This window comes from Equus przewalskii, chromosome 11 (genome assembly GCF_037783145.1).
Source record: "Equus przewalskii isolate Varuska chromosome 11, EquPr2, whole genome shotgun sequence".
In the NCBI taxonomy this organism is placed as follows: Eukaryota; Metazoa; Chordata; class Mammalia; order Perissodactyla; family Equidae; genus Equus; species Equus przewalskii.
This window is the reverse complement of record NC_091841.1, coordinates 9,560,762-9,578,224: the sequence shown is the minus strand read 5'-3', so window position 1 is coordinate 9,578,224 and position 17,463 is coordinate 9,560,762. Positions and strand designations below refer to the sequence as shown.

The following is a 17,463-nucleotide window of genomic DNA, read 5'->3' as shown; positions in this document are numbered from 1 at the left end:
GTGGGGGGAGGGAAGGCAGGACTCCAGAAACGGCTGTGGCGTTCAGGAAACTTCCGGCGACGCCCAGAGGTGGCAGAACTGATGTGAGGGGAAAAAGGGCCCCAGGGCCACTCAGAATGTGGAGAATCTCTAGTCCTGAGGACGTCTTCCCACGAGGTGCACTCACCCCCTCCCCAAACTTCTGGGGACTCGCTGTTGACGGCACCCGGCAGCCGCCGTGGAGGGCCCCCCAGCTGTGCTCAGCACAGTCAACACGGAGGGAAAAGGAAGCAGTCCGAGGTCACACAAACCAGAAAGGGACAGGGCCAGAACCCACCCACGATGGATGGCCTGACCCCAGGCGCAGCTCTAACCACTGCACCACATGGCTCTCTTCCCATGACCCACTGCACTGGCCTAATCCTATTGGTCCTCATCCCGAAGATGCCATTATCCACTGCCTTCACTGTCGCACTTATTTCTGACACAGCCCTCAGTCCCACCTTCAGGCACAGGTGGTTCAGGGCCCAGCAGGGCCCAGACGTGTGGACGCACATATGCATCAGCTCCTGAACTCTTTTGGGGGGAAAAAGTGCTACTTCTGTTCACAGCATCCTGTTAACTGACAAGAGAGACAAGCACACAGGTGTGATGACGGAGACGATCCCCACCCCCACAGGAGGGTCTGAAGGACAGTGTTTCCTGAAGAACCTCCACCTGCCAAGACAGTCAGTGTTGGGGGAATCTGGCGGCACCAGAGCGGGAGGCCTGGGAGCCCGGCCACGCCCCGTCGGGAAGGGTGTCCCGTAACAGGCATTTGGATGGCAGGAGAGGGGGTGAGCTGGGCACCAAGAGGCGGTCTCCTCATCCGCGTCTGCGTGGTAGCAGACCAAGGGTGCGTCACCCGCACGAGGGCCCGGGCAAGACCAGGGGTCCTCAGAGGGAGGGACAGTGGGGGCCCGAGGCCAGGGACACGCTTGGGAGACGAGAGGAGTGGGGTCAGGGACCCGGGAGAGAGTCCCTCGTGGTGGGTATGGCTCAGGGGCTTTAAGGACCCGGAAAAGTCTACACTGGCAGTGTCGGGCTGGATGGTTAGACCCTCGGAACGTACCACCTCGGCCTCAAATCCTCAGGAAAAGTCTAGCACACACAACGGAAGAGAGAAAGAACGAATGAACGAATGAATGAAGGACCGCCCACACGAAGCATCACCAGGAGCTCCTCTCTGCATCCAGCAGAACTCGCAGGCCACATTCCCCGAGGACGGGAAGGGCCAGGCCCTGTGACGGCTCAGACAAACCCTGCTTCTCACGGCCCCACCGCCTCCACTGACTGGGTGATGGATGGAATTCCACAGTCTCGGCGCCTCGGGTCTCCCTTCCGTAAAACGCAGATTAAAAGCTCAGCCCGATCGGATTGTGGGGTATCGAATGAGACCCCGGCTGTGGGTCCGGTGCGCACGTGGAAAAACTCTGCTGTGCTCCTGGAGAGAAAGGGAAGGGAAGAGAGCCCCGTGGCAGGTCGCTCCTCGCCCAGCGCCCGGCGAGGCGCGTCATCCGCCTGTGCTGTCCTTTTTTCCAGATGAGGAAACTGAGGCTCAGTGAGGATCAGTAACTCGCAAAGCTCAGGCAGCTGAGGGCGGCAGAGGCCGTTTGGAACTCAGACCTGTGGGATTCCGAAGCCGGATTCTTCCTGCCTCCAGCCGGCATCCACATGCCGCTCGGATCCACAGCTGCCTCCTTCTCGACGCGTGGTTCCCTTTAATCCCGTACCCTTCTCACCGGCAGACATGCATGGACTCAGGCACACAATTTCATTTCAATATTCTATTATCATTAGGATTGTTTTGCCAAAAAGATTCTGTCGGTGAGATCTTCTCCCTTTGCATGTACACACACACACACACGCGCGCGCGCGCACGCGTGCACCTCTCAGGCAGCTGTGAATTGTGAATAGACCTTTGTGAGTGGTAGGGCTACTGAGAAACAAAAATTGCCCATTATCTAAATTAGTGACATAGCAACCACTTTTTAAAGAGAATATTTTCATTTGAGCTCATTGTGCCGCAAAGCATCAGACACTTTCTTCGAACCACTGGGAGAAGGAAAAATTATCAAATGAAAGGAAGGAAATGCTTTGCCTATCGTCCCAGCTATTGAAAATAACGCTGATGGGTTTTCCTCTCGCGCTTTTAATTTATTTAAACAACACCCCCACTTCCATCCACAGCCGCGCCTCGGCTTCCTGAGAGCTTTTCTCCAGGGGACTCGAGGCTGCTCAGATTTCCCGCTGGAGAGTCCGGGGGCGACTCTAAAGTTAGGAGACCCGGAGAACCCAGCGTGGAGATGCAATGTCACAAGTCCACTCAGGTCAAAGCAGAACTAGGCTCTAAGCTGTGACTCTGGACTCCCAACCCAGTGCTCGCCCCCGCTCTTCAGCTGGAGAACAGTGGGGACGGCCATTCACGGGTTGGGTCCAGGCTGCGGTCCAGCTCTCTTGGCGCCCCCACCGGCTCCCCCAATTCCGTGGTAACACCACATTCCCAGGCCTCCTGGGGCCCATCAGGCTCCGAGCCCGGCCCCCAGTGTCCCCATTTCGTCTCTGGGCTCAGAAGAGGGAAGGCCCCGGGCAAGCCCCCTGTGGCCCCAGCTCCAGACCCCCTGCAGCACCAAAGCCCCACGACCTTCTGTTTGCCTTGGCTCTGCAGCCGGCTTCCCCAGCAAGAAGCTGCTGGAAAGGAAAATAAAACAACAACAAAGGCCCTTTGATCTACCGATGGACACACTTGTCCAACCCTGGCAGGGGCGGGAGTGACCCTCTGCCATGACCTGCTGGCCTCCCTCTCACACGGCCCGGGCTGCTGGACCCTGTGAGATGAAAGGGTCAGATGACACTGTGGGGACCGAGCAGGGATGGACAGAGGGCAGGAAGAGGGCCAAGCAACTATGGGAGACAGGAGACGGCTAGGGACCCAGCTGGCCGCCCCACCACAGGGGTCTCCACGGACCGTCTGCCTGGTGGAGGGTCGGGAAAGGGGCGTGTGCGAGAAAAGCACTCAGGTCACCAGCTGGGAATTGGGAGGAGCAGCATCGCTGTGCCCCATGGAATACTAGGCACCCGTCACAAAGGACGCGGTAAGTAGCAGGCACGTGAGCTGTGTCTTGCCTGTATCCCGTGGTCCACCCTGGAGACCCCACAGCTTCAGGGGACACTTCTGTTCACTCTGGTGGCCTCTGCTCAAGAACCCCCTTCAGTCTCTTGGCCCGAGGGCAGGCTGGAAGCTTCCGGAAGCTGAAGTCCCCAGGAGCAACCCTCCACCAATGGGAGACGGAAGATTCTGAGGGATGCCCCCCACACTCTCGGGGAGGGAGCCCCCTTGCCCACAGCGCAGGCTCTCATAGGCTCTCCTCCCTCTGCATCCCTCACCTCTGGGGCCAACCTCACAGATAAACGATTTGCACCCAAATCCTTGCTCAGGGTCTGCTTTTGGAGACACCCAACCGAAAAAAGCAGAGTGTGTGCGGATACAGAACAAGTGAAAAGATGCGAGGCGCAGCGTACCAGGTATGGAAGGTAACAGAGATGTAAAGATGAAGGGCGCGATGCTCACAGAGGGCTCGTCCACCGAGAGCGCCGCTCCAGAGACACGAGAAGCTGGCCACCGTGGTCGTCTCCACGCAGGGCGCGGGGTTAAGACCCAGAGTGCATTTCCATTGAAGACGCCTTTGTTCTATTTCCATATTCTCTCACTGCGTTTACCCTCATTATTTTTGTCTTAGGTGTTTCACCAGCAAAACTTCACTATTTTCAAATAGTTTCTGAGAACTCCTGGGAAATCAAATAGATCAACTATGGAGGGGGAGAAAACTCTGGAATGGATAACCCCTCTCACTTCCTGGGACCCTCTCACTGCATTCTCGCCCCATTGTGGCCTCGGCCCGGGTGCAGGACACAGGCCCCAATTCTCTCAAAGGTTTGGCAGCTGCCACTGAGCAAGGGGGGAAGGGCTGGAGGGAGCAAAGGGCCAGGGGAGAGGCCTCTGAGAGCCCTGGATCCTGATTCCCTCCCCATCCTGGCTGTTAAGACACAGACTGGCTCCAACAGGGACGACCCTGGTGTCCTGCCAAGGAGCCTAGCCAGGAAACAGACCACCGAATGCCTGAGAGTGGGCTCGGGGTTCAGACCCCGAGTTGGCATTTCTACATCTGTTTACCAGCTGTGTGACTTTCGGGAAGTGACTTAACCTCTCTGTGCCCCAGCTTCCTTAGCCATAAAATGAGAATAATCATACTACTTCGTTAGAAGGTGTGATGAGCTGAACTCTGTCCCCAGAATTCATGTGTTGAAGCCCTAGCCCCCAGGACCTCAGACTGGGACGGTATTTGGACACGGGGTCTTTCAAGAGGTGACCAAATTAAATGAGGCCGTTAGGATGGGCCCTAATCCAGTCTCACTGATGTCCTTATAAGAGGAGACTGGACACCCCGGGGACACCAGGGCCACACGTGCACAGAGGGAAGACCACGTGAGGACAGGAGAAGGCGGCCATCTCCAGACCAAGGAGAGGGACCTCAGAAGCCAACCCCGCCCACACCTTGGTCGTGAACTTCTAGCCTCCGAAACGGAGAAAATAAATTTGAAATGAACTAACCTATTTAATCCTCCCAACAACCCAATAAATTAGGTATTATTTTTAGTCCCATTTCATGGATGAGAAAATGAGGCTCAGAGAGGCTGAGTGACTTGCCCAAGGCTGCAGAGCTGGGCAGTGGGTAGGGCCGGGACTGTAAACCTTCCATCCGGTGAGGTCAGACGGGCGGGCGCCCGGCACACAGCGAGTAATCGGTACACGCTCGCGGTGCTTGCTGCCGAGACAGCCCGAAGGAGACCGGCCTGCAGAGGAGAAAAGGGAGGCGGGCATCTGGCATGGCTGTGCCAGGCGCCCGGGAGGCAGGGGTGAGTGAAGACAGACGGGGCCCCTGTCCTCTGGCGCTTACACTAGATGAGGGGAGAAGGACGTTAAAGAACGACACAGACAAGGCAACAATCTCCCAGCTGTGACAAGATCCCATGAAAGAGGGGATTGTGGAGCAGCTGGAGCCACTGGGTGGGCAACGTGGCCCACTCGGAAGTCAAGGAGGGCTTCCCGGAGGAGGTGGCACAGGGGCTGGGGTCCAAAGGATGAGGAGGAGTCGGGAGCTAGAGAGGGAGGGAAAAGCATCGCAGGGGAGGGGGGAGAGGATGCAGATCGACCCTCTATGGGGGGGGCAAGAGAAGGCAGAAGACGGCAGGTGGGCCGGGGCAGAGGGAGGCAGGCTTGGGGACGGGGGCCAAGGCTGCGGGGAAAACTCTGAACACAACTGAGAATCCGCTGAAGGGCTTCGAGCCGGGCGGCTAACAGGATCACATTACACGACAGACGTTTCCCCAACCAAGTGCGTGAGTGGAACTGGGGTGAATCGAATTCGATTTTCAAGGCAGGAGGGGGCACAGGGAACCTGAGAGTTAATCTGTCTGCACATTGAATGAGGAGCCCGCAGTCCAGCTGGCATTTTCTGAGATCAGGGATGTCCCGGGCGAGACGCACCTGCTCGGGAGCAACCCTGGAGAAGCACTGGCCTCCCTTCCGTGCGCCAGAAGTGGGGCGAGTGTCCCTGCCGGCCGTGCCCCTCTGTCCCACGAGCCGTGGGGACGCCCGACACTGCGGACGTGGCTCTCCCCACCGGGCCACCCCACGGCCTGTTTCCCGTGGCGGCCACCGCCCTCCAGGCCCCACTCCCCAGCTTCTTGTCGTCCTCCCAGCTTCAACTTGTACTTCACTCCGTGGGGGGCCTGCGTGGCCATGCCCCCAGATGGAAGGGCTTTTCCGGAGTTTTCCATGGCGCCCCGGGGCTCCCCACCGGCTTTGTTCCCATAATATCCCCAGTACCCCCATGTAAGAGAGGCTTCTTGGCAGAGGCCTCAGTGCACACAAGGAAGGATGTGATCCCAGAGAAGCTGTGACTAGGAATTCATTCATTCATTCATTCATTCACCATGTGCCTATCGAGCATCCTTCAGCCCCCAGCACTGAGAACACCCTGCGGGGTCCAAGAAGAACAAAACAGACAGGTCTCTGCCCTCATCACACGGAGGGAAACAAATAATAAATAAAGTAATCAGCAGAGCAGAGAATTAGAATTAGAATCTAGAATTAGAATAATTCTAACACTCATTGAATAGAGCCACATTCAGCCCTAAGAGGCACATTTCTGCATTTTCATCTTATTTCATCTTCATAAAACCCTAGGAGGTGAAACGGCGACACACAGACGTGAAGTAATTTGTCAAAGGCCACAGAACGCGGCTGAACTGGGACGTGAACCCAGGGCCACACGCTCAGAGGCCACAGCCCCTCGATGGGGCGACGCCTCCTCTGCTCCACGGCATGGGGACGAGGCTGTGGATCTGAACCCCGGGCGTCCACAGCGGAGCCCCAAACCCTGCTGGGTCCCACGGGGTGGGTTCTGGAGCCCAGAAGCACCTGTGGATCCTTCCAGGCCCCTCCTCGGGCAGAGACGTCCAGACGCTGTCCCCGGGGAGAGGTGCCCAAGGCGCAAAAGTCACAGTGATCTCCGGCGCTAAAGGTGAATCCAGGACAAGCAGCACGAACATTCACCTCAACCCCATCTTGTCCACCTGAGAGGACGGGGACACGGGCAGCTCCAGGAGCCAAGTGGAGGCAACGCACGTGGCGCCTTTTGCGCAGTCATTTCCAATCACGTTTCTGGAAAACACCCCATCTGCATCTGGTTATGGTCCATGGACGTCGATGCTCCTGGGGCCCAGACTGAACACCCAGCAGCCTTCCAGGCCTGGAGGGAGGGGGCGGACACGGCTCACAGCATCTGACAGCGCCGAGCTGTGGGCAGCGTGTCTGTCGCAGACGGTCACTCCTCGGACGCTCACAACCAGGCCACGAGGCGGGTCTAAGTGCCCGCTTCACTGATAAGAAAACTGAAGCGCACGGAGATCAATTCAACCCCTTCCTAGACAGTGGGACGAACTTGGGCAAACGACTTCACCCCCCTGGGTTGGGTTTTTTGGTTGTAAAATGGGGAAATAATAGTGCCCACCTGGTATGGGTTGAATTGCGTCCCCCAAAAAGATATGCGGAAGTTCCAGCCCCCGGTACCTGTGAATGTGACCTTATGTGCAAATCAGGTCTTTGCAGACGTGATCAAGTTCAGACGAGGTTGTTAAGCCCCAATCCAGTGAGAGGACGGATGGCACAGGAAGACCCGCACGTGACGACCAAGGAAGACACGGGAGTCATGTGTCCACAAGCCAAGGACACCGAGCCTGCCAGCAGCCACCAGCAGCTGCTAGGAAGGAGCATGGAGCACCCTCCCTGGGACCTGCCAACACCAGGACTTTAGCCTCCAGAACTGCGAGAGGACAAACGTCTGCTGTTTTGGGCCCCCACTTAGTGGCGCTTTGTTACGGCAGCCCGAGGGGACCAGGACACCGCCTCAGGGGGCTCCAGAGCTGGTCCCAGGCCCGGCCCAGGCGTTTCAGGTGGGAGGGGCTGCAAAGCCGAGGTCAGGGGACAGGCGGAATGGGGCGTGTTTGAGGCCCCACGGCGTCCGACTCCCGGCCCCACCGGCCTGCATGCCAGCCGGCAGCCAGCGTGCCTCCCAGGCATCCTGGTGGCCACAGTGGAAGTCGCTCTCTTCAGTGCCCCCAAGAACAAGTGTCCTCTATGCGTAGGGGGACGATGGGCCACCTCAGAACCCGTCTTGGGGAGCCATCCTCTCCCAGAGGCCCCTCCCCTCCGGTGTCCAGCCCACTAGCCCTTCCTGGGGGTCCTTTGAAGGGGACAGTTAACCTCCATTACTCCGGGCATTTAGGTTTTGGCGGCAGAAGCACCTCCCTGCCCCGGGGGCTGAAACCCCACACCGAGCAGTGGCCCGGCCTGCCCGGCTCCCTGCAGCCGGGAATGTCAGGCTCCAGGTGGTGGCAGGGCGGCTCCTGGGGGGGCTGGGGCGCACTTGGCCAGCGAGCGCACAGCCATCTGGCCTAGCCGGAGAGGCAGCCACGCGGGAGGGAGCCCCGTGCCGCGGTACCCCAGGCCCCGTGCCCACCGTAGTAATTAGACATGAAAAGACGGGCGCGAATCCAAGGGCCAGGGCTCCAAGCTCTTCTCCCCTTTCAAACGGAAGCCACATCAGCTCACCACCAGAGCTCGGCCTGGGGCCGCGGGGAGGGGGCCCGGCGACCCTCTATCCAAGAGGCGAGGCACGGGCGGCCGTGCTGGGCAGCTTCTGGCCTCTCCTCAGCTGCTGGTCCCTCGCCAGGCACCTCCTCCTCCGACTCAAGTGGGAGAGGAGACATGTGCAAACACGTTGACACCCACGACGTACCAGGAACTTGACCGCCTTACAGCTTCCCCACACCCTTCCCATTTTGCAGGGGAGAAAACTGAGGCTCAGAGAGAGGCATGAGGGCTGGCAGAGGAGGCAGGATCAGAAGCTCGGTCTGACCATCCCACTGTCCTCCGAGCAGCGGGCAGGGTGGCCCCATCGGGCCCTCCTTCCCCCTCCCAAGCCCACAAGAGGCCAAAGGGCCAGCGCGGGGCTGCGTGGGTGGGACAGGACCCACAGGGAACCTTGTCATCATCTGGGGACACCCCAGAGCTTGAACGCACAGCAGTCCCCAAAGCGGCACGTGGGGCCCAAATTCCTGTGGCTTCCACTACGAAAACCTAAAACCGTGGCTCCCTCACCTCACGCCCCTTCGCTCCTTCCTCAGCTTCCAGATGGTTCCTGCAGCCTCTCGTCTGCAGCCCCTTCGGCCCCCACCCCATGCACCCACAAGACGAACACAGGCGCTCCATACCATGAGGGGTCAGGAGGAGGAGACAGGAGCAGAAGGAGGTTCTGGAAGCTCCTGGAAGAAGTTCTGGGAGCAGTAAATTTCAGCAAGCAAAGGAGGCCATGGGAGCACCGGGCGGAAGGTAGGGGCCCGGCTTAGCGCCCTTGCTGTGTATCCACCAGCCAGTCCCTTGGCCTCTCTGAACCCCGCCTTCCTCCAGTGTATGACGGGCACTACATGATCCACCGGGACATCATTTCCGCGCACACAGCCTGTAATCTGTGAAGAGCCATGCGCGTCAGGGACTATGGGGGAAAGCAGCCTTCCATGGTGCCAGGTCTACGCTAGACGCTTTAAATGCATCACCTCGATTAATCCTCAGAGAACCCTACGCAGGAAACGCAAACGCAGGAGTCAGCACTCAGCAAATACCCACGGGCTGCCTCACCCTCCCAGCCTCCCCAGAGGGCAGTGCGGCCCGCGTGGTGGTTTTGACGATGCTGCTGGAGCTGAAGTGATGCGTGTCGCCTCCCGGCCGAGGCTGCGGATGGTGAGCCTGTCTTCTCCACCTCCTTCCCCTTCTGCAGTCACTGCAGAAGCCACATGGTCAGAAGATGCAGCTATAGAGGCAGCGGCGTCACCATCAGCCTGGGGCCCTGAGTAACCGCGTGGAGCAGAGACCACGTTACACAAGTGACAGGAGCGAGCACCAAACCGGCCGGGTTAAGCCTCTGAGGGCCTGGGGCCGTCCGCTGTGGCAGCGGGCTCACAGCTCAGCAGTATCATTGTCGCTCCTATTCTGATTTTCACAGAGAAGGAAACCAAGGCCACAGAGCCCTAAGTGGCAGAAACAAGATGCAAGTTCAGACTGTGACTCCGACACGCATCCTCTTTCAGTGACAGCCTTTTGTTGCTTAATAAGATCATTCCTCTCCTCTTAGCGGCCTTGTCCCAAAAAACTCCTGGCCCTCACTGTCCCCAGGATAAGCGAGTGACTGATGCAGGATGAGAAGAGAGAAGCCCACACGGCACGCTGAGCCTGGACAAGGACCCAAAGCCGGGAGGAGAGGCTGGAGCGCAGCTCAGGGATGTCCTTCCTGGGCCCTCGGGCTCACAGGAGGTCTCGATACAAGAGGAGCTGTGACATAGTGGACCAGAGCACAGGACGGGCATCAGGTCAGCCCAGGGTCAAACCCTCGTCCCACCGTTTTCTCTCTCGATTTCTCCCAGCCTTCCTCTCTATTCTGTAAAATGGGGACAACATCTGAACCTGCCTTGAGGGTGGCGGCAAGATGAAGCATTGCTGGCTGCTGGCGGAGGATGGTATGCTCTCCCAAAACGTGTGTCACCGTGAAGACGGTGCCTGGGTGGCTGCAAGGACCAGCCTCGCCGGAGGGAGCCGAGGCAGAGGAGCCGCCAGAGGAGGCCGCCCAGCCAGGACGCTGACAAAGCCAAGACCGCAGAGCTGGCCCGGCCCACGCCCCTGACACAGACCCAGGGGCAGGGCACAGAGGGAGGCAGGGCGGCCGGACGCAAGGCGACGTCGCAGAGGAGCCAGGTCATTTATTTGAAAGTGCAAAGTGTCTTCTAGGGGGACGGCCTTTCATTTGGGTGAATCTGGGCGTTGTTTATCAGCTTAAACTTATTATCTGCACATACGGCCTCCGTGCTACGGCTAAGGGTGGAAGGGAGAGGATGCGCGAGCACCAGCTGATGAAATCTCGTCCCTTACGTGCCAGAAAGCAGGATATTTTCAGTGACGTCAAACTGGGCTTCCTGCCACGGGGACGGGTGATCAAGAGAACACGTACAAGACCGTAACTCAGGAGCCCCTCACCGGGGCAGGGAAAGGAAGACAAAAAAACCAAAAGGGCAGTTCATTTTATTTACCCTTGCCTTTCATCCCAAATGCCAGGACACACACACACACACACACACACACACACACACACGCACGGTGCCCCAGAATATCGGAGCTGGAAAGGATGGAAGTTGATCCCTCCCATTTCACAGTGACAGTAATAATAATAACGACATTGATGGTAGTGAATATTTGCGGAGCATTTACCACCTGCCGGGCCTGGCGTTTACCTCGCTGACTATTCACAACCAACTGATGGGGCATTATTAGTCCCATTTTACAGATCAGGAAACTGAGGCGCCAGAGGCCGAGTGGCCTAAGATCACGCAGCTAGTAAGTAGGAGAAAGCCAACACTCGAACCCATGCAGCCTAAGCACCACACGATGCTGCCTGGAGAGAAATAAGGAAACTGAGGCTCAGAGAGGGGTGGGGATTCACTGAGGTCACACAGCTCCACTGGGAACAGAATCAGGGCTAGAACCCATGTCCCCCAACCCCTGGGCCAGCGCCCACTCCAGCCCGTTGCCTCTCAGTACAGACACAACGCACACGACCAGGGAACATGTTTTTGCTCATCTCCGGGTCGTTTCATTCACTAATTAACCAGCCGTGTTGGGCTCAGACAAGGTGCAAGGCTTGGATCTTAAGAAAACAAGGGCTGAAATGAAAGACCTGCTCTGCCAGCTGCAAACACTGGGGGCTCAGCATCTCACGCTCTCTTTAAAAAGCGCTTCATTCTCTGCCTGCCTCTCCCGACACAGACCGGAGCGCTGACACGGGGCCAGGGTGCCAGCCCGCGAGGCAGGAGGAGCCCAGGCTGGTGGCTTTGCTCCAGGGCAGGGAGCTGCGAAATAACAACCAGCCAATCATCTGCTCGGGAGACCCGAGCGGGGTTTCCAAGGCCGCCTCCCTTTGCTGTATCCCAGCCGAGCACGAACAAATGTTCCTGATTTTCTTTCCCAGCGGCTGATGAAACAGCCCGGGAGAGCAGCCTTCTGCAAGAGGGGTCCCTCAAAGGGACAGCCCAGCCACCATTTGCCCTTCCCGGGGACGGGGAGAGACTGAGGGCTGGACAGGCAGACGGAGAAAGCCTGCCATGTGCCAGCTGGCAGACAGATCTGGGGCTCCCAGCAGGAACCGGTCCCCCACATCACCTTCTGTACCCCAGAACCGCCATCTGATGGTTTGCTGTGGGGGACGGGGCAGGGCCGGACAGCCCAGAGAGGGGCCCCCCGGAGGCAGAGCAGGGCGGCCTAGCACCCTAAAAGGTTAGACCCTCCTGACTTTAAGTTCCAAGGCCCCTCAGAATCTTCCGGGCCAACACCCCGGTTTGACAGACCAGGAAAGCGGATTCAAGAAGGGAAGTGACTCGCCAAGGCCACACTGACGGACTGGATCTCCAATCTGCTGTTTCCTCCCGCCCCAACCTCCTCCCACAAAACCCTGGTAATCCTTTGCCCCGACACCTCCTCCCCAGCCTGTCCCTGAGCACCCTGCCCCCCGTCCCACCCCCCACCCCCCAGACCATGAAAACCTCATTCAGGAACTCAGGGAGCTAATTCCAGGCTGTTGTGGGTTTTTTACAGGAGGAGGGGGAATTTCCTGGATCAACCCACAGTGTCCTAACCCCAACTCCTGATGGACTTCTGCTTCTAGAAAGCGGCCTGGAAGTCTCATCGAGAGACTGCCCTTTCGGCCTGGAGCTGGGAAAAGACGCCCCGACGATCGGTTGTGTGAATGGATTTGGGGACAGTGGGGAAACAAGCAGACGGAGTGTTCACCATGTGAAATGTTGCTGAATCAGAGATCCTGGAGCTCGCCTGGGAGCAGTCTGAGGCCACACACACACACGAAACGCCAAGTCCAAACAGGGCCATCAGCAGCCCTCAGGGCCTGGATCTCCTCTTCTCTTCTGGGCAGGTTGGTGTGGGTGGGGGGCAGAGCAGAGGGGTCCCACACAGGAGCTGCCAGCCCTCTGGGGGCCCCGTGCCCACACCCAGGTTCCAAGGGCCGGGCTGTTCCGGGCAGGCTTCCCTCCGCACAAAAACAAGAGTCACTCAAAACAAAACAAAACAAAAAACTCCTTTTGTTTTCTGGCCCCGTGGAATGTGTTGAAGACATATCCAGAGACACGAGTTCCTCCACCCTTTCCTCTCCCCTCCTCCTCTTCTATTCAAAATAAAAATCCTGCCGGCCTTTCTTTACGGCAACTTTTGTCCAGGAGCATTCTGATAGCATCCAACAAAAACATTTGGTGGGCTGCGTTGAAAGCAAGCAGCTCAGCTCTCTTTCAGGGACCACCTCGTCTCCATCACCTTTGCAGGGGACTGGGGATGCAGGAGGGGGCTGCCCAAGGAGCACCCGTGGCCAAAAGAAAGAGGAAAACTTCCCTGCGCTATGAGGCCGCTCACATCCTGTGATTTGCTCGTTTGCAAAGGGTGTGGGGAGGAGGGAGGGAATTAGAGAAAGAGGAGGCAACGGTCCCCTCAGTGTCCCTTCAATGTCGCGCAGCCCCACTGTGACAATGATGCTCCTCATAGACGCCAGCAGCCGTCGGCACAGACACACAGACGCCCCGAGGTCAGGCAACAGGGCGCACAGCAGGTTTCCACCAGTAACTGTGAAATGACCAGATGGCTGTGGCCTGTGGACCCCAGACCCGGGGCAAGGGGGTCTTGTTGACTGCTGAGAAATTTACCATTTGAGCCTGCGACGCTAAAGTCTTCAAGGGGGCCCCATCGCCCCACCCGGTGCCTCCCAGTTCACTTGCACCCAGAGAGAAGATGGATAAGAAGGGATACGCCCCAAGATCCCCGTCCCGCCCACCCCAGGTATCGACCTGGCCAGATCCACGGAACAAAGGTGCAACTTTTACAAAAAGGGTGCACCCCGCGGTTTGGGTTCCAGACTCCAAAGGAACCTCAGAAAGTTAATTCTCCCATGCACCCACTCCACACCAATTCGCCCTTAATGTAAAGACTCTCGTTTTTGTCTGTCTGGGGGTGAAATTCTCACGCACCCAAGCCCCCTGCCAGCCCCCCAGACGAACCGCCTCCCGCGAGCCGAGCTCTCCAGCGCGCTGCGCGGGGACCCCGGGGGGACCCCACCTCACAGCCGGACGCTGTCCCCGAGCCCGGGGCCGGCGGGGCCCCTCAGGCGGGCGCCCCTGCGTGGGGAGGGGTGGGGCTCCGGGGCCGCGGGTCCCGGGTTTCGCGGCGTTTGTCTCGCAGGAACCAGGACTCGCCTTCCTGTCGGTGAGAGGGCCGGGGAGGGGCGCCCCCTGGCGGCAGCCGACTACCTCGATCCAGCCGGGACCCCAAATCCGCGCGAGCCCACCGCGGCCGGCCGGCCCTCCCCGCGGACTCCCATTGCACCCCCTAAATCTGGACGTGCCCGAGGGTCGGACCCACCGAGCACCCCACGGAGTCTCCGTTTCCCCCAACCGCGCACACCGCGCACGGAATAAGGGGGGGGGGGGGCCCGGAGCAAAGCGCGGCGCCCCCGCCCCGCCCGCTGCCTGGGACCCCGAAGGCTGCCGGCGCTCGGTGCCCCCGCTGGGCCCCGCCATCCTCTGGGCCCGGATCCCCGCTCGGAACCCCGAGTCCCTACCTGCCCTCCTAGAGAGCGGAGTGGCGCGCACCCCTCCCTCCGCTCGCAGCCCTCGCCGAGCCCCCGAACCTGGCCGCCACACCTGCCAGCCCCCCTCCCGCCAGTGTGCCGGCGGCCCCCACTCACCACCCAGGGCGCAGACCTGCGCTGCACCTGTGCGCTAGGAAGCCCCCAGCCCTCTGCCGATTCCGGGCCGGGATCGGGGGCGAGCACGTCCCCTCGGCCCCTCCCCACGCTAGTTTAAGTAGAACTTAGCTCCGGGGCTTCCCCGGGCCGGTCCTGAGATGCCCCCATTCCACCTCTCCTCCCCACCGTGCTCAGCAGTCGCCCGGAGCGAGCGCGCGCGCGGGGTCCCCAAGTCCCGGGGGCGCAGCGGCGGGGCGCACGGAGGTGCGGAGCCCCCTACCTTCCAGCGGCAGCGGCCGGACCCCGTGCCAACTCCCGCCGGCGGCCGCGGGGGAAACTTTCCCCGGGCGAGGGGCGTGCTCGCTCGCAACTTGCCCGGCGCCCGCTGCCTTCCCGGCGGTGGCGGCCGCGGCGTGTCCGGGGTGCGGCGGGCCCGGGGCGGCGGCGGCAGCGGGGCTCGCTCGGGGCCGGGGCCGGGACTCGGCTGTGGATCGCTCGGCGCTGCGTCCGCCCCGCAGCCTGGAGCCCCCGAGACGCCGGCGGCAGCTGCACCGCCCGCCCGCCGGCCCCACCTCCCGCCGCCGCGCCGGCCCTTCCCCCGCGCCCCCGCCCCTCCCCGCGCCGCCGCCCCCTCGGGCTCCTGCCGCCGCCGCCGCTGCCGTGGCGGCCGCCGGGAAGGCACGGTCCTCCGGTCAGCTGCCCTCGCCTCCTCCCGGCTCGGCCTCCGCCTTCAGTCCAGCATCCAGGCCGCGCTAGGGGTCCCTGGGGTCACCTCTGCCCTTCTCCCCTCCCTTCGCCCCCTGCCCGCCTCCCCGCTCTGCTCGCGGGCCGTGCATCCTCTGAATTCAGAAGCTCCATTGGGAAGTGGGGAGAGGGCTGGACCCAGAGGATTTATTCCGGGGAAACTTTCACGCTACCCAAACCCCCCCCCCCCCCCCCACACACACCCCGCCGCATCCCCGTGGCCAGCTGCGGGGCTGGAGGGGCGGTGGTCCTCCATCCGGACCTCGCTGCTCGGCCCTGGCAGTACCTGTTGCAAGCCAGGGCCCTTCCCCCGCCCTGGGCTGCTTCACGTGTTGCAGATATTAGAGGCAGAGGGGGGAGGCAGACCCCAGACCCCATGCAAATGACTTGATCGCAAGGGGCCAGGGCTGTGTGGCCAACCCCAGGACTCACCTTTTCCTCTTTGCCCTACTGTCGCAGCCGCACACCCCTCTCCAGCCCGGCTCGCGACGGCCCTGAGACTTTAACCTCTGAGCCTCCTCTGTGAGGCCGCTGCCCAGCCCCCTGTCCCAGAGGACATGAGGAAGGACCAGATCAAAGCCGACAGCCCAAGGGAAGGCACCGGCTAGCCCCAAGATGCGCGGGGCTGGGCTGCCCACTCCTCTTCCCTGGGCAACTGAGTTCCAGTTCTGAAGCTCCCGCACCCGGTGCCTGCCGGCCCTGGACTTTGGAACACACACAAGCTCTGCAGGAGGCCCCTGGGTCCACTGATTTGCACTAAGGAGTGAGTGACTGATAGGAGCTGAACCTGCTCCAGGCTTGGATGTGAATGTTGGTCATGTCAGGCCACAGGGCAGGGTTTCCAGGGCCAGGAAGCCGCTGGTTTTCCTTGCCCACATTCCAGGAAAACAATAGTGTCCCTCCAAGGACTTCGAGGATGTCTGGCCCTTCGGCCATTTCCCTGAGTCACCAAGTAAATCGAGGAGAGGCTAACAGAGCAGAAGTGTGTGTGGCTGTGAGAAAAAAAACCGGGCCGCAGTGTTTGAGTGGAGCCAGAGTGAGCAGTGCTTAACCCAAGGGGAGAAAACCTCTAACAGTGCAATTTCTGTAAAACATGGACAAAGAAAACTCTAGAGGGCTTCAGCCTCCACATGCCCCCTCCCCAGCTGCCAAAACAGGGTCTGGGGGGAAGGCTGACCCTTGGCACTGAGAAACCCCACAGGCTCTGCGTTTATGGAATGCTGCTGGGAGAGGCCGTCTGTGTGGGCCTCCTCGGAGGCAAGGCGCCACTTAAATTTAAAGAGGAAAAAAGCGTGCGCCCATGGCGAGGGTGCTGGGGCCTGGGGGGTGGAGGCCGGAGCCAGCGCAGAGGATGGAGGGGGTTTCCGAGGGTGGGGAGGATTGGTAGAAACAGGCAGGAGGGGGTAGGGGGAGCGTGCAGGGAGCTGAGGGCAGAGCAGGACAGCTGGACGGCTCAGCCACCCAGCCAGGACGAGAGCTTCGCATCCAGCGTCCGGGCAGAGTTTCCCAGACCTCAGCCATGCGCCCGCCTCCATGGAGGATCTCTCGGTGCCCCAGAAAGGGCCATTTGGTTAATAGCTTTCTTTAAATCAACGCTTGTTATTTTTTTTTTAACTTAAATGTGCTTATTTTTGCAAAGAAATGTTATATCATTACCATAAATGGAAAACCAGCACCATGCGACTATAAATAGAAGGCAATAAATACAATGAAAATAAAACAGTGTTATTAAATTCTAGCAATGTATATTTAACCACAATAAAAACATTCTAACGAGGTCCTGCCGCCTGAGTTAGGGCCCAGCGAGGCCCCCTTCTCTCTTGAAAAGGGAGGTGACAAGGGCTGGAAACGTGTTAAAGACGCATTAACACCAAAGTGAGACTGAGCTGTGACGGAAGGCTTGGAAGGGAACCGGAAAGGTCGTCCCACCCCGTCTCTGTCTAGGGGAGGCCCGCGGATGAATGACCTTAAATCTCGTGAAGCTGTGTCCCCCGCAATTGGGAAACGCCACTCGGAGGGAAGGAGGCAAAAAGTAGTTTTTGGCAAAAGTTAGGAACCCCAAGAGTTTAGTCCTGGCCAAGGGAGGGCGACCCGGGTTGCAGAGTGCCAGCCTCCCTCTCGCAGGGTTAGCTGGGGCCTTAGTCCCCTCCCTGGCCTCGTGTCTCCACCTGCACAATGAGGGGCTGGGCGAGTGGCCTCCAGGATCCCTTTTGCCGTTCTTGATAAAAGCAAGAAAGGAACCAAGATGGTGGCTTGTCAGGAAACTGAGAAGGAGAGATGCTGGGAGGGG

The 17,463-nt window shown here is 59.8% G+C and overlaps 1 protein-coding gene across 4 annotated transcripts in view; it reads right to left on the bottom strand.

The window, feature by feature from the left end:
* The window catches only part of TSPAN18 (tetraspanin 18), a 170,896-nt gene extending 154,997 nt beyond the window's left edge, over window positions 1-15,899 (bottom strand). The window contains exon 1 of one of the 4 annotated variants that reach the window (XM_070563824.1): window positions 15,606-15,899. The gene's annotated coding sequence lies outside the window, so the exon portion shown is untranslated. Of the gene's footprint in view, window positions 1-14,429; window positions 14,480-14,709; window positions 14,978-15,605 lie in introns of those variants that run through there. The other 3 variants (XM_070563827.1, XM_070563823.1, XM_070563825.1) reach the window with 3 other exon arrangements.
* Between the last annotated feature and the right edge of the window lie 1,564 nt (window positions 15,900-17,463).